This window comes from Thalia democratica, chromosome 3 (assembly GCF_965202585.1).
Source record: "Thalia democratica chromosome 3, ktThaDemo2.hap1.1, whole genome shotgun sequence".
Taxonomy (NCBI): Eukaryota; Metazoa; Chordata; class Thaliacea; order Salpida; family Salpidae; genus Thalia; species Thalia democratica.
The window spans coordinates 51283994-51298601 of record NC_139167.1 but is presented as its reverse complement, the minus strand read 5'-3'; positions in this window follow the sequence as shown (position 1 = coordinate 51298601).

Genomic DNA, 14608 nt, shown 5'->3' with positions numbered 1-14608 from the left:
CAAAGTAAGCTTTTGAACAAAATAACTATTATTATGGTACTATAGGATTAAGCCACATTTATTTTTTAAACTAGTTTAAGATAAACTTATATCATGGTAATACAAAATACTTCTCTATATAATCAGTAACAAATTTTTCTTAGTAATTAAAAAAAAAAATATTATAAAATATAGGTAAAAACTAATAACCTTTTATTTTCTTATCAATTAACTGTTTAAAAAATCTTTTACCACAGTTTTATCTTAATAGTAATGATTTTTTTTAATTAATTACTTGTCTAAGGACTAAATACAATATCTTATTTAAATGGTTTTATTAGCTTTTACTACTCAATTGCATCGAAAACTTCACTTATTTGTTTATCTTAAATACAAATAACTAATGTAATTACAAATTGTATTGTTTTATTATAAAAATTGTTAATCATTTAAACAATTCATTTTTTCAAGATTGAATAATTTTAAGAACTTATATTTAAGAACAATATATTTAAATTTAATAGATAATAAACGTTTAATATTTTTTTATGTATAGATCTATATGTATAGACTATTTTAGTGACAAAAAACAGCCTAGTTTTCTACAAAGTCGCTATAAATATACTTATAATAATAAATCAAACTATGGACGACTAGTAATAAAAAGTTAACTTTATTATAGTTTATCAAACCGATAACAACTTTCAGTACAAAAAAAAGACATATTTTGTTAGCATAGAATGAAAATATTTAAGTGTTTAGGTGTTTTTTACAACATTATATCAAAATCAAATGCAAATTAGAATCAAAATAACAAATTTTAAAGATTAAACAAGTAGTACGACAAAAATAATAAATATAAAACTTCTGTTTTAGTGTATTTTCAATGTAGTAGCGAAAGTTAAAAAAGGTCTTTAAAAGGTATACCGCTTTTTACTTATGTTAAATATACACCTTGAACAGTTATCAAAGATTATATTAATAAAAACTACAGAGATATTAACTTCTCTTTGTTTAAAACTTTTTAATATTGTTTTTTTTTTACCTTAAAATAAATATGCGGTGAACAAAAGATTTTCTAATTAAGGAACCTTAAAGTTTGATTTTTTTATCAATTAACTATTAAGACTTATCATTTTGGACAAGCATCTTTAAAAAATAACCAAGCTAATTAATATTAAAAAAATAGTTTTTTTTTTATACTCTTTAAAACTTTATTTGTTTTGTAGAGATTAACTTTAATGTTTTTTTTCAAATACTATTTTTCCAACATCCGTAATAATATAAAAACATAGGACTAGATTAATTTGTTTTTACTTTGTTAATTTTAGATTAGTTAAGTAACTTATGTAATCTGCATTGGTAATTGGCGTAGCCTTTATTTAAAACTCTAATTTTGCCATTCTAACTTTATAGTACTCAAAAACAAAAGTTGAAAATGAAAGAACTCAAAACTAAATAACTTTTGAAAATTTTAAATTCTATGTAAACTAATAAAATACTGGTGACTCAGTTTTATTTCAGCTCAGATTGACTGACGTTTAATGTACTTTCCCTTTAACGCGATTATATTCGTTATAAAATGAGAAAATAAAACTATTAAGTATGTTTTACTCAGAACGTAATAAAATAATTATCAGTAGAAAATAATAAACATTCATTGTACCAATGATGATCCTTAAGTAGAAGTCGGCAAACTATGTATATCCGACACATTGAAATTAATTTGCATTCCGTTATTATACAATTTATTTAAAAATTTAGTCTGTTGAAATTTATAGTTTCATTTAAATTTAGTCCCTGGGTAATATTTACAAAAAGGACAAAAGTTATAGTGCTTAGGTTTAAGTGTGTCGAAAAATTTGAATCAAGATAATGCCTCTTAAATTGAACAGTCCCACGTGTGGATTGAATGTAGTCATTAAATTCCTTTGAGCATTAGTAAGTAAAACTGGTTGTTGTAATTATGTTTACCTTGAAAGAATCAAGTTATTCATTTAGTGTTTCAATGAGTTGTAATTGCTTTCACTTATAGTTAATACAATTACTTAAATCTTTATAATAATGAATATAAAAGATATAATAGTGTTTTATTTTATGCTATAAGTAAATTTTTTATTAGCCTTATCATAGTTAAGCCTGCTTTTCCTTGACATTAGAGCAATCTCCAAAAATTAAGAGAATAATAAATCAATCTTCTATGGAAAAATGTCTTTCACAAAAAAAAATCAATTTGAAAGCTTAGTTTTCTAAAATTATTTTAGTACAATTAAGTAAATAGTTTTAATAGCCAAAAAATATTAATAATCTGTTTTTGTGTTTCTTGCCTTTCTTGGGATTGTCATTTACATATGATTATTTTTTTTTTACTGGTGAGTTAATTTTGTATATTGTAAATATTCCACATTAATTTCGGTTAAAAAGACTAGTTCGTTGTTGTGAGACATACTTGCTCATCTTTTTGCTTCCAAGTTTGCTTTGTCTAGGAAAATCTTTTTACAGGGTTGCCACTTTACCTGGAAATACCTGGAATTTGACAATTAATGCAAACAAAAACAGAAAAAAATTGGTATTTTAGAAATTTTGAAAAAAAATCTTGAATTTTGAAGAAAAAATAACTAAAAAACCTGGAATTTTGAACAACTTTTACATTTTATGTAGTAAAATTTCGATTGGCACAAAAAATTGTCATCATCAAAAAAAATTTTTGTTAAAAAACACAACTTAAGTAGCTTAAAAGTATCTTTTCATTGTTTTTTTACCATTTATCACAGTTTCTTGCCTTAAAATTTAAACTAAATTAGACCCATAAATGTCTGAATTTTGCTAATTTGAAAGTTTTTGAGCTGAAATTGAGATTCAAGCTAATTTGAAAGTTTTTGTAAACTCAAGCTCTAGTCTGTTTTTTTAAACTCAAGCTAGTTTTTATTATTTAAATTTTTTCTTAATGTTGCTGATGTGTTGAAGTATTCAAGTTTAATTAAAAGCATGATTTTTATTATTACAACTTATCAATATAATTTTTATACACTAAGACTATTTTTTACCACTAAGACTGGCATTTTTTGCTTAAAATAAAGGTATCCCTATTGTGTGTTATGTTTGTTATTGTTTTTTTTTGTATGAATTCATGCTAGTTGTAGCTGGTTTTATTGACTTGGATGTTTTCTTTTATAATCTCCTTAGTGTTTTAAAATATATATCCTTAATGTTTAAATTTTCATTTAGTCAAAAATACTTCTTAAACTTTTGGTTTACAGATGTACTACAGCGGAACCTTTTTGACTTTAAACTTTAAGTAACTTGCAGAATCAACCTAAACTAAAATTGATTGGGAATTTAAGCAACATAAACAAATGAACTTTTATTTTATGAGCAGGGTTGCCAAAAGTTTTGGAAAAACTTAGAATCAGACAATTTATGTTAATATAACCTGAAAGAATCTAGACCTTGAAGAATTTTAACATTTAAAGTATTATACCATTTTGAAAATATATATCATATTATTATTAAAAAACACATTTAAAGTAACTTTACAACATCTATTCAATGCTAATATACTGTTTAACACAGATTTTTACTTTAAGTTTAATATTATACTGTAAAATATAAATGGACAAAGAAACTTATTCTTTTAAAAACCTGGAAAAAAAATTAAAAACCTTAGGCAAGCCTGTATATATTTTAGTATTCTTAAACTTGATAAAGTAGAACAAATTGAAAATTTTATTAAAACGTTTAATGTAACCAAGAATGAATTATTTAAGTTTTGAATTTCATAATAAGTCATATTTTCTACAATTTTATAAGATTTTTAAAATAAAATTTAATGCAGTTGAGCCATTATTTTTAAATTGTATTTTTTAGTTGATAAGTTTTGATAAAAAAAAGTTACAGTTTTTAATGTTTTCCTCTGTTAGACTATTAGGAGTTCAGGCCTACAGTATAAGAATGTATTCAAAAAAAATCATTACACACATGCTTAAATAAAATGATAAATGTGTGTGTACATTTTAATCAATGCTAGATTTAGAAATTAAATATCTGTTTAATCATATAAAAAAAATTTAAGAATTAATATATAGGTAAGTAAATAAGATTGAATTCAATTTCAAACTGAAATAAATTAGTTTTAATTCGAAAGACTAGGTATTTAAAAGTATTTTATACCTTTGTATGAGTTTTCATATAAAAACTAAGTAAAGTGTGCTTACAATTATTATAATGAATAACGACTTAAAAGAGCTTATATGGTTTTAGGATTAAGTTAAGATTAAATGGTTTCTTAAAAGCTAGTAAATTAAAGAAAAATATAAGTTTTATTTTGATTAAATAATAATTAAATATTATAAAAATAAAGTTGAGTAAAATATTCTGCAGTATTTTTCAAACTAGTTTTTAGGTTGATATTTGAATTAACAAAACTATATTTGATTGTTCTGGCTTGTAATGACAGAGATGATTAATCAAACATTATCTTAAATTTACAGCATAGTTTGTAATTTTATTTGTTAAATTTTATATCCTGAAATGCCAAGAAAACGCGCGTGTGGTCGTAAACTAAGGTCAATATTTGAGGCCAAGGAAAACAATACCGATCCGGTTTGCCCCAACCAACATGACCTTAACCAACTGAAATGTAAATGGCCAGTAAGACAAAAAGTTAAGTCAATAAAAAGAATTCCACAACCTAAGAAATCTGCAATTAAACAGTCTAAGGAAAATGGTGTGGTACAGCATGTGAAAAATACCAATGGTGAAATAAGGACAATTGTAAAATCTGCTGATACTGCAAAACGTTGTGTTAAAAAATTAAGTGCGAAAAATCTTGATGTGCCTAAAAGCAATGGTGAAAAGAGTGTAGATAAATCCAGTGAAAACAAAATGTTAAGTGCTGTTACCCAAAGATTAGTTAATAGATGTGTAAGTTTAATTGGTGCTGAAAAGCTTTACAAATGTCTTAAGCAAGCTGTTGATCAACCAACAACCTTTAAGGAGCAGGTTGAGGCAAGGCGGAAGCTCAAGAAAGGTAAGGTGGTGGCTCTTGACAAAACTAAAAATACTTCAATTGTGGCAGAAGTTGATGGAAAAAGCAAAAAAGAAAACTCTAAAACTAGTTTTGAAGGTGAGAAAAAAAATGAAAAAACTCTAAAAAAAGTAAATGCTGAAAATCTGGAGAAAAGTAATCAAATACAAAGAAATGAAACTAACTCCTTCCAATCACCTAAATGCATTACTAGCAATTTAAATAACCAAGTAAAAGATCAAATTTTACCTGAGACAGAAAATAGTAACAGCTTGAAAAAGCAAGTAGAGAAATGTGTTAAACCACAGCAAAACTATAGTTTAACCTTAAAGGAATTAGCAGATCGCTGTGATGAACTTAGTGGTAGAATGCTATTCATCGAGAGCAAGTTTGAAAAGTTACAAAGCCCGCTGTACCAGAAAATTGTCTACAATAATTGGAAGGAATTTTTACTAGTTGAGTTTAAATCCATTATAATGAATTTGCGGTCATTTGAAAAAACAACTGAACAGCATCAGGATATATGTCAATTTGTCACATCGCTTCTTATATTTTTAACAAGTACAAACGGTTCTATATTTCTTCAACACACAAAAGCAGAAGTAGTAGAGGTGCACGATAATGAGCACGATATGGTAAAAAGCTTCAAAGATATTGTTGAGAAGCTGCATTATTTTGGAGTCCTGCTCAATATCGCCCATTGCGCGTTGATGAAGCTTCTGATTGTGAAAAGGCTTCAAGTTTATCGTGAAACTGCTCAATATTGGAAGAAAATTGGTGACCAGCTCCGTCCGAATTTTGATGAGGAAATCTTTGATCATTACAGTGCTGCGCATCGTGATTTGGACATACACGACTTGGCTGAAAGAGTTGACGAGTTTATTCAAGCGTCAGCTTTTAAGGTGTCAAGTGAAGTGGAAGAATGAACTTATTTTTAGTAACTTTGGAACGTATTTTGTTGTCTGTTATAATGCAATTATTTAGTTTTAGGGAATATGATTAAATTTAGTAGGTGTATAATTAGTTGTTAAATTTTTTGTTTGCCACAACTAATGAATAAAATCATAACTAAAAAATTTGTACATTTTTCATAACAATTTGAAATATTGAAAGTGTTATGTTTAAAAAAGATCCCAGTAAATAAAATAAAAACTTGACATCAGTAATAAGAATAATTATGTAGAACAACCAACCGTATTTAAGTTATTGGTAAGTACATTAGTTAAATTTGGAAGGTCGTTTTAGCCGAAACCTTTGATTTAATGTGTGAAGTACCAAGCCGTTTAAATTTAGCAACTATGCATAATGCTCTTAAAAATTTTATTTAAAATAAACGTAATACGAAGAAAAGTAAATAGATATCTGATAAATACAATTAACTTGTTGATAAAAATTGGATTTTACTCGTACAATCGAAATATTTAGCATCATTAGCTTTCACTCTGATAAAAATTTTAAAGAAACCACTTAATATTTTTGTAATGACCGAAACCAACTTGGTTTCTTCAATTAATTATAACGTATGTTAACTATACATGTTAATTTAAAAGAAAAATTTTATTTAAGTTAAACTAATTTTATTCAGTATACTAAGTTAAAGGAAGGAAAGTTCTCAAAAAAAATAATATAAATCCATTAGTTCTTCGTTTTTAATCCATGTTGGATACATTAAAATATTTGCGTTAATGCGAAAAGCTAGACTAAACTTATATTGCTGCGATGTAAAATAAAAATATAGAACTAAATAACTAAAACTTTTACGATGAGCTAATGGGTTTTCATATTGTTTCAATAGATATTTCAACTCTTAATTCAAGTTAATTTTTCGAATAATGCAAGTATGTTTTTAGTTAACATGTTTTAATAATTTGACGATGCTAAAAACTTGTAGCCATAACTTAATAAGGTTTTTAAATTATTATTTTTAAACTAACTGAAAATAATTTAAACACTGAACTGTTAAAACTTTTTAAATAAGCATATTCGGAAAATGTTTGTAACATTAATAATCACGTTCACATTATCAAGCTAAATTAACATTGAGGTAAAAACTTTTTCAAAGAAGTAAACAAATAGTTTTGTCTACAATAAGTACTTATCTCTTAAAAAATTAAAGTTAGTGATAGAGTAAATTGCACTATAAACTTTTTCTAACATTACAATAATTCACATACTTTATATCATCGATTCTTAACTTGAGGTATATTTACCCCTTGGGGTAAAATCCTTTGCATTAAAGGGGTAAATTTTCTTATATAAAAGTTATGTAAATTAATGTTTATCAATTGTCTTTTTATTTTATAAGTTAGTATTTAACTAACATTTTCAAAGCTAAACTTTTAGAATTTAACGAATTTTTATATTAAAGTTCAAAAAAAAAGTTTTTTTTCCTCAAAAGTTAACATTATTTTGTAGTTGGGGATAAACTTAGTAATTACCTTTCAAAAGGGGTAAAACATGGAAAAAGGTTAAGAACCGCTGCTTTATATTGTATTTCTTAGTTTTAACATGCTTGATATTCACGATTTTTTAATGACAGTTTATAAATAGAAGTGTGCAAATATTTTTTTATAACCCGGTTTCGGTGACAAAAAATTGCGACCTCTTCAAGTAAACAAAATACTAAACTGCACATAACAAAGTTGGTTACCTATAATTTTTTTTGAAATGAATAAACATAGAAGTATATAACTTTTCTTGACTGAAATAATTAACTTAAAGTTATTTCATAAACGAGGAAAACAATACTAATAGCAGACATGAAAATCATTTAAAATAGGTTATAAATTTTTAAATAAGGTAAAATTGAAAAAGCTGAATTACTTCTACGTTGAGTTTTATCAGTATTTTATTCAAAAAACTTTACTTTTTTTAATTGATTGAAATACTGGAAGAAGTTAATATCTGAATAAATAAACAAAAAAATATATATTTTGTTACTCTATAAAGAGGTGAACTTGACCATAAACTCAATTTAACAGGACTGCAGAGACAAGCAAATAGAACGGCTGAAACTCAAGGAAAAGTGCAATAAGAAAACCGAAAACTTGAAGAACGCTCACAATAACCAACTTAAACAAGCTGGTTTGAGTAGTAAGTTTTTGTTTAATTGTATTTTTAACAAAACAAGTTGTTTTTCTTCAATATTTTTTAAGGTCTTAAAAGTACTAGTGATGCTTCAAGCAAATAAGAAGATTTAGAAGCCAAGCTGGAAAATGTTATTGTTAATGAAAGGAGCAAAGCGAATGACGGAAAAGTTGAAGCTGACATCAACAAATATGTAAACTTTGAAAAGCAAAGTTATTTCTTCACTTATAATTTGTATTAAAATTAAGAATTTGTACTAAAACCTAAACATAAACAGTTTTAAACATAATTGAAATGTTCTGTATACATGATTTTATAGTAATTATAAAAACGTAGAAATATTGGAAGTTGTTAATCTTTCTTAAAAGAGAATATTTCAAAAAAAGAATTATACTAAGCTAATTTAAAGTGTTGATATACTTATGCTTAAAATAATAAGGTTAGAAAATTAATTACTATAATATATTGTTTTTTCTTAATTCACACACAAAAGAAGTTGCTTTATAAAAGTATAATAAATCTCCTAAAAACTAACTTAGATTCTTTAGCATGTCTATTTTCTCTATTTTAAAATAAACTACATAATTATTGTAAACTTAGTTTGTTTATTTAGATAACATATACAAGTAAAAAAAAGATAACTAAACTACATTTTTAATATAACGTAGTTGATATAAATATTTTTTTACTATAAGCATATCTGAGCAGTATAATTATTTTTTTAAAGACTTTTTGAAGTCTAAGGATTTCAAATGATATTCGAGAAAAATCAGTGAAAAGATAGCTGAACAAGAAAATCAAATAACAAAACAAATTAATGATAAGAGAGGTTCTAAGATTGTGCAATGTACATATGTATTACGCAAAACCATTTTAACTAGCTTAGAAGTTTTATACTTTCATTGTATGTTGCTTTTATAAACTTCAATAAGTAAAAAAATCTATCAATTAACAAAATAATGTATAGTTTTTTTGGATACTTGTGTTAACTGGTCAACTATTAAAACCCCATGTTTTTTCTACGTTATAAAAAGTATTAAAATTGTATATTATATGTTACATCTAAGTAATGACAAATTGTATGCTTGACTTTCATAAAACGTTATCGTTGTAGAGGGAGAGTAAGCCTGTTGTTAACCTACCATAAAAAAAAAAAATTTTAAGGTTACGATCTTGCATTCTACAACTTAGAAATTTTTTTTATTTGTCTTTAGGGCCCTACACCACAGGCCACACATTTTAAGATGGCTTTCAAAAAAAATCAAATTTTTAAATTTGGTTAGAAATATTAGTACAAAATTTATAATAAACTTGGATTCATTAAAGCTTTAATGGTTTTTGTTGTTGTGCAAGTAAATATTCGCTTTAAGATTGGTACGTATAATTTAACACATTTTATTAAACAAACAAAAGTTAAATGATTTTTTACTATAATGCGTTTAATTATAGAATGTTTCTATGTTGATAAATTACATTTTTATTAAGTAAAGTACATTCATTAGTTTATAGTGATTCAGTTAAAACTTTTTTATTGTATATGTGTTAACCACTGGCTTTCAATCTTGCAACGCAAATCAAAGAGTTTTTTTAAGTTATCATTAGAAATTATGCACTACCAGGCTACAAATTTTGTAGACAAAAGCAAAGTTTTCAAGAAAATGTGATAGTTTCGTTTTATGTTTGTAAAATTAATTTTTGGAAAATTGGTTGTTTTATGGTATTTTTTTTACTTAGAGCCATAATAGGAGTTAATTTTATTCTTTTTATAGGTTGTCATAACTTTTACCTAAAAATCTTAAATAGAAAAGCAGTCGTGATGCTGAAAACTATTGATAAAAATCAGATGGCAAACTGGAATGCGAAACTTAGCTTAAACTCTTAAGCGAAGACGATATAAAAAACTATATTACCGTTTTTGAGAGAGACCCATCACACTGCGTAGACCTAGAATTTTGTTTAATAGATTTTGAAAACGTTGAGTCTTTGTTGAGATGGCGCGAAAAATACCTTATCAAAACCTACATGAAACAATCACGCGGTTCTAAGCCGGGCGGTGAAAAAGTATTTTTAGATTTAGATAGAAACTCTGACGATGCTGTTGAAAAAGACGAAATAAACTTCAACATGGATAAAGTTTTTGAAATTTTTGATAGATAACGAGAAAATGAGTTTATCGAGGATCGAATAAGAGATCACAAGAAGGAAAGCGCCAAAGACGAACTTTAATTAAACTTAGTTTTTTTCTTTTTAAAATCTAAATAAATTAAGTGTTCTTTATTGTTTACTAATCATAGAACTCTTATCATTTTAGCTAAATACTGTTTTATAGTTACTAAAAATTTTGTAAAACTCTTACGAGTTTCATCTTTTTGAATGTCTTACATTGATCTAGTGCAAAGTGTACAAGTCATCAAATTGTATCTAGTATTTCTAAGTTAACCGTATTCTTTATAGCATCATCTACGAACTAGTTAAAGTTTTTTTTAACTAATAAGTATTTTTCGGTTAATATTGGTTGTTTTTTAACAAAATCATTTTTATTTGAAATAAATTTGTGTTTTTAATACTGATAAAAAGTATAAAATATATTACTAGTAGTGTGGTGCTTGGTATCAGAAGTAAATACCTTTCTTAACACCTGGTATTTTGAACATATTTTTGAGCGTCGATTTTTTTGTTGTGTTCAATAAACTAGAAAGTATCAAAAATTAATATCTGGATGTAAAACATCAAAATTAAGTATTAAACTTTTTAAATTTCAAATACTATATACAGTATAAAAAACGCTTATGTTTTTTATTTTTTTAAGCACAAGCTGGTCATTTGTAATTGATTACGTTGGGAATGCTTAAAAGTTTTACTAAAACTGTTTATTATTGTTTAATCTGAAACTTATACTTCACAAATTAAACAACAACTAAAAACTTAGGCAATTAAAAAGTCGTCGTATTAATAATTTTTTTTATGTACTGTTGTTAGCTTAGTTTATTAACATTATTATTTAAAATGTATTAACAGCTGTTAGCCTGTATGATAAAAAATGTCTTATACTATTGTTGCTGTTTATTCTAAATGTATAAAAATGACTTAAAACATTTTATATAAGGGATTTATTTTTATGCAAGTTAAGTTGTGTAAACAAATAAAAACTGTATTCTCCATTACTTCATCAAATAAAGGTCAACACTCAACTGTGCTTAATTAAACTGTTAAGTTATTTTTTAATCATATTGAGTTTAAATAAAAAGATTTTATCTTAGTTCATACAGAATATATAATTATCCTTCATCAGTAGTGAAATCATACCATCATATACAACCAACATAAAGTTATAAAAAAAGTTTTAAAGTATTTATGTAGAAGTTTTATTAAAAATAAATTACTTAAGTACGATTTTAGTATGTACCAAAAAATTTTAGAAATGTCATAAAAATCTACTTATTTTTTAGAGGTTAAGAAAATAGTTAAAAGCTGTTTAAAGTCAAGATTTTTTAAACGGGATCTTTTAGTAAAATAACTTTGCCTTAAAAAAAGTTAACACTTTTATGAATATGAAATACTAGTTTTAATGTTCGTTTAAAGCTGATTAAAAATGTATATATACAAAAAAGGTTTAATGAAATTGATAAATCTCTGAGTAAATATTGTAAATTAATTTTAAATAACCGGTTGTTATAATGATCAAGTTTTATTTGCATTCTTTAAATGCTATGTTAGGTTGTTTTTTACCAGCTTTTGTTTTAACCTAATTAATTTAACGTCAAAACTTTAATTAATGTTAGATATTTTGTAATTAAGTTCTTAGTTGCTTTCTTTGATTATACTTAAGTTCTTTACAAAATAACTTTTCCTGTAACAAAATTTTCCCTACTTCTGATAGTATGTACAACTTTTTTTATTATTATTGTAATTACAACACCATGGTCAGAAGCAATGACTCAAAGTCGATACTATCGAAAAGTTTACACTAAGAACGGTATAAGAACTAAATAAGATGTTATAGTTAAGTTAAACACAATTTTTCAACTTAAATTTAAAAAAGAATCACTGGACCCAAGATAATCGGTAACTAACTTGAAATGACTTTTTTACAATATCGTAACTTAATTAAGCATGTATATATTTAGGCTTAAAACTTGAATAAATGTGCACTAATATTACTAACTGCTAATTTTAAAAAGTAAGTTTTCTAGCTAAAAAGTAAATCTCGCAACGCTGTTCGCCGGCTTCTAGACTAAAACATCAGTTTATTAATAGTTATATTTTGTTGAACAGGTTTACATTACTATAAAGAATTACACTCAAATATTGAAACTACGTTTAATTAAACTTAAATATTGTGATGTTCGATTTGATATTTCCTGTCTAAATAAACTCCTTTTTTAAATTGCCTCAAAGTTTATCTTCTATAAGCTGATAAAAGTTTTTTAAGTTTGATATAACTGCGAAAATATTCTTTTTCGCATTGAGATTGTTAAACTATTTATTTATTCAAGTAACATTTAACTAGTTGAGTTACTAAAGAAATAACTATTAGATTAACTTTACTTAATATTATTACAATATAGAGAACTGTTTTATCTTCTCTGAAATCCTATTTGATATCTTAACTTTGTCAAGTTCAATTTTTAGTTTTAAAATTAAAAAGTGTTTATAGGCCTCAGTAAAGCTGTTGTGATACTATACACAACTAAATAACAACAAGCATTTAAAAAAAAAGGTTAAATAAGTTTGTTTCATCTTATTGAAATTGCTATTAATGCTTTTAATTTCTGGTACTTTAGCTTTATACTTTAAATTTTGTTAGATAAGTTTTTTTTTACACCGTATAAAACCTTTTTAAATCTGGTAACAACGTAAAATTCTAAAAGGCTTTTTATAAATGGTTTTAAATTTATAATTTGTTTAGTATCTGATAATTTAGTCTTGTGTTTTTAAGTTTTTCATTAATAGTTTTAAAATTACTTTATAATAGCATTGCATTGTACATATAATTTTATTTACCTATTATGACGCATGATCTCACAATTTTATTTAGTTTGCTATTTACACAAATATGTTTAGTTAACTACATGAACTTTTGACAGGTGTAGGTCGAAAGATTTTAAATTAACAAAAAACTAATTTATAAATAGCTCTGAAAAAGTTAAATTCATAGTTTTATTACTCAGTTTTTATTAACATATTGTTCTTATAAGTCAGTTAAATAGCATAAAACATAAAAAAGTATTGTAACCTGGAAACCCAAAACTTGAAACTTAGTTTTAGCTTTTATATTTCTATGCATAAAATAAAACTAGCTAAACTCTGAGAAAGTTTCTAAGGAAGCGAAAAAATTACCTAAACATTTAAACTAAGGATAGAAAACTGCGTTTCTTCCGCAAACATTCGAACTCACATCTGGGTTCTGAAGTTATAGTGCTGTAGGAAGCCGCCGCGGAATACCCGAGCCCCTGACCCTGTTCTTCTTCCTCATTGCCGTCCCAAGCGCACACGGCGACCAGCAGCCTGCCCTCGTTTTGCCCTGCATCTTGGCGGCCGGGTCTCTTTTGAGACATTGCAGTCGAATCCCGCCGTTTTCACCACTGGGTTGTTGTGCTTGACTTTTCTCTGGTAGTTTTCACTCCAGCAGAAAGTTCGCCACGTGGCTCAGGTTCAGCTCTTTTATTACATCTACCGCAAAGTCGACGTAAATTGTCGGCTGAATCTCATTCGGCCGCTTCTACGGTTTCCACATTCCCACGACGTGACAGAACACCTTATTTCCAGCTTCCTTTCCTTGCAGTCCGCTTCGAACAGAATCGGTTCTAAAGCGGCTCTCATTTTTAAGCGGTAGACTATTTTGTCAAAGTACGCGACCGCGTTTGAGAAGCCCAACCTGAACGGAACGAAACGTGCTTTCATCGCCTTGCTGGCGTAAATCTCATCGTAGCTGTAAAACTTGTCGTCCGGCATGTTGTACAAGCGCGCCCATATAATGAAATTCTTGGTCTTCATGTTGTTTTTGTCAGCGCGCGGGCCGTAACCATCGTTGAGAGTGTCCTGCTCTCTAGTATAGTAACAAGCATGTACTTTCACTCAATGACTTTTGATTACTTCAGCTTGGCGCCAATAAAGGCAATGTACACTTCTTCTCTCATAAAACTGTTTGGGTTTTTCGACACCGCGCTGTTGTTTCTGCTCCAGCTGTTGATGAACAGCGTCGGCGTCGACACCATCAACGGGCGAAAACGTCATTTTGTCGTAGCTTATGAGGTTGCTTTTTGCTTTTCGTTCCCATCTTAGCGAAACAATTTCTGTGTTCCGAGCCGTATTTGAGCATGCATTGGTCGTTGGTTTTGAAAAACACCAGATGACATTTTTTCAAGCACCGATCCACAAACTGACCACCTTTGAGGTCACCAGCGTGGACTGCTTTGTAAATTGGCTCGTTTTTAATCGAATTGACATAAGGTTTTAGACAAAGTTTAAGTTTTCTATAAAACAAAGGACAGGCCCTTTTAGTGTGATCTTAAA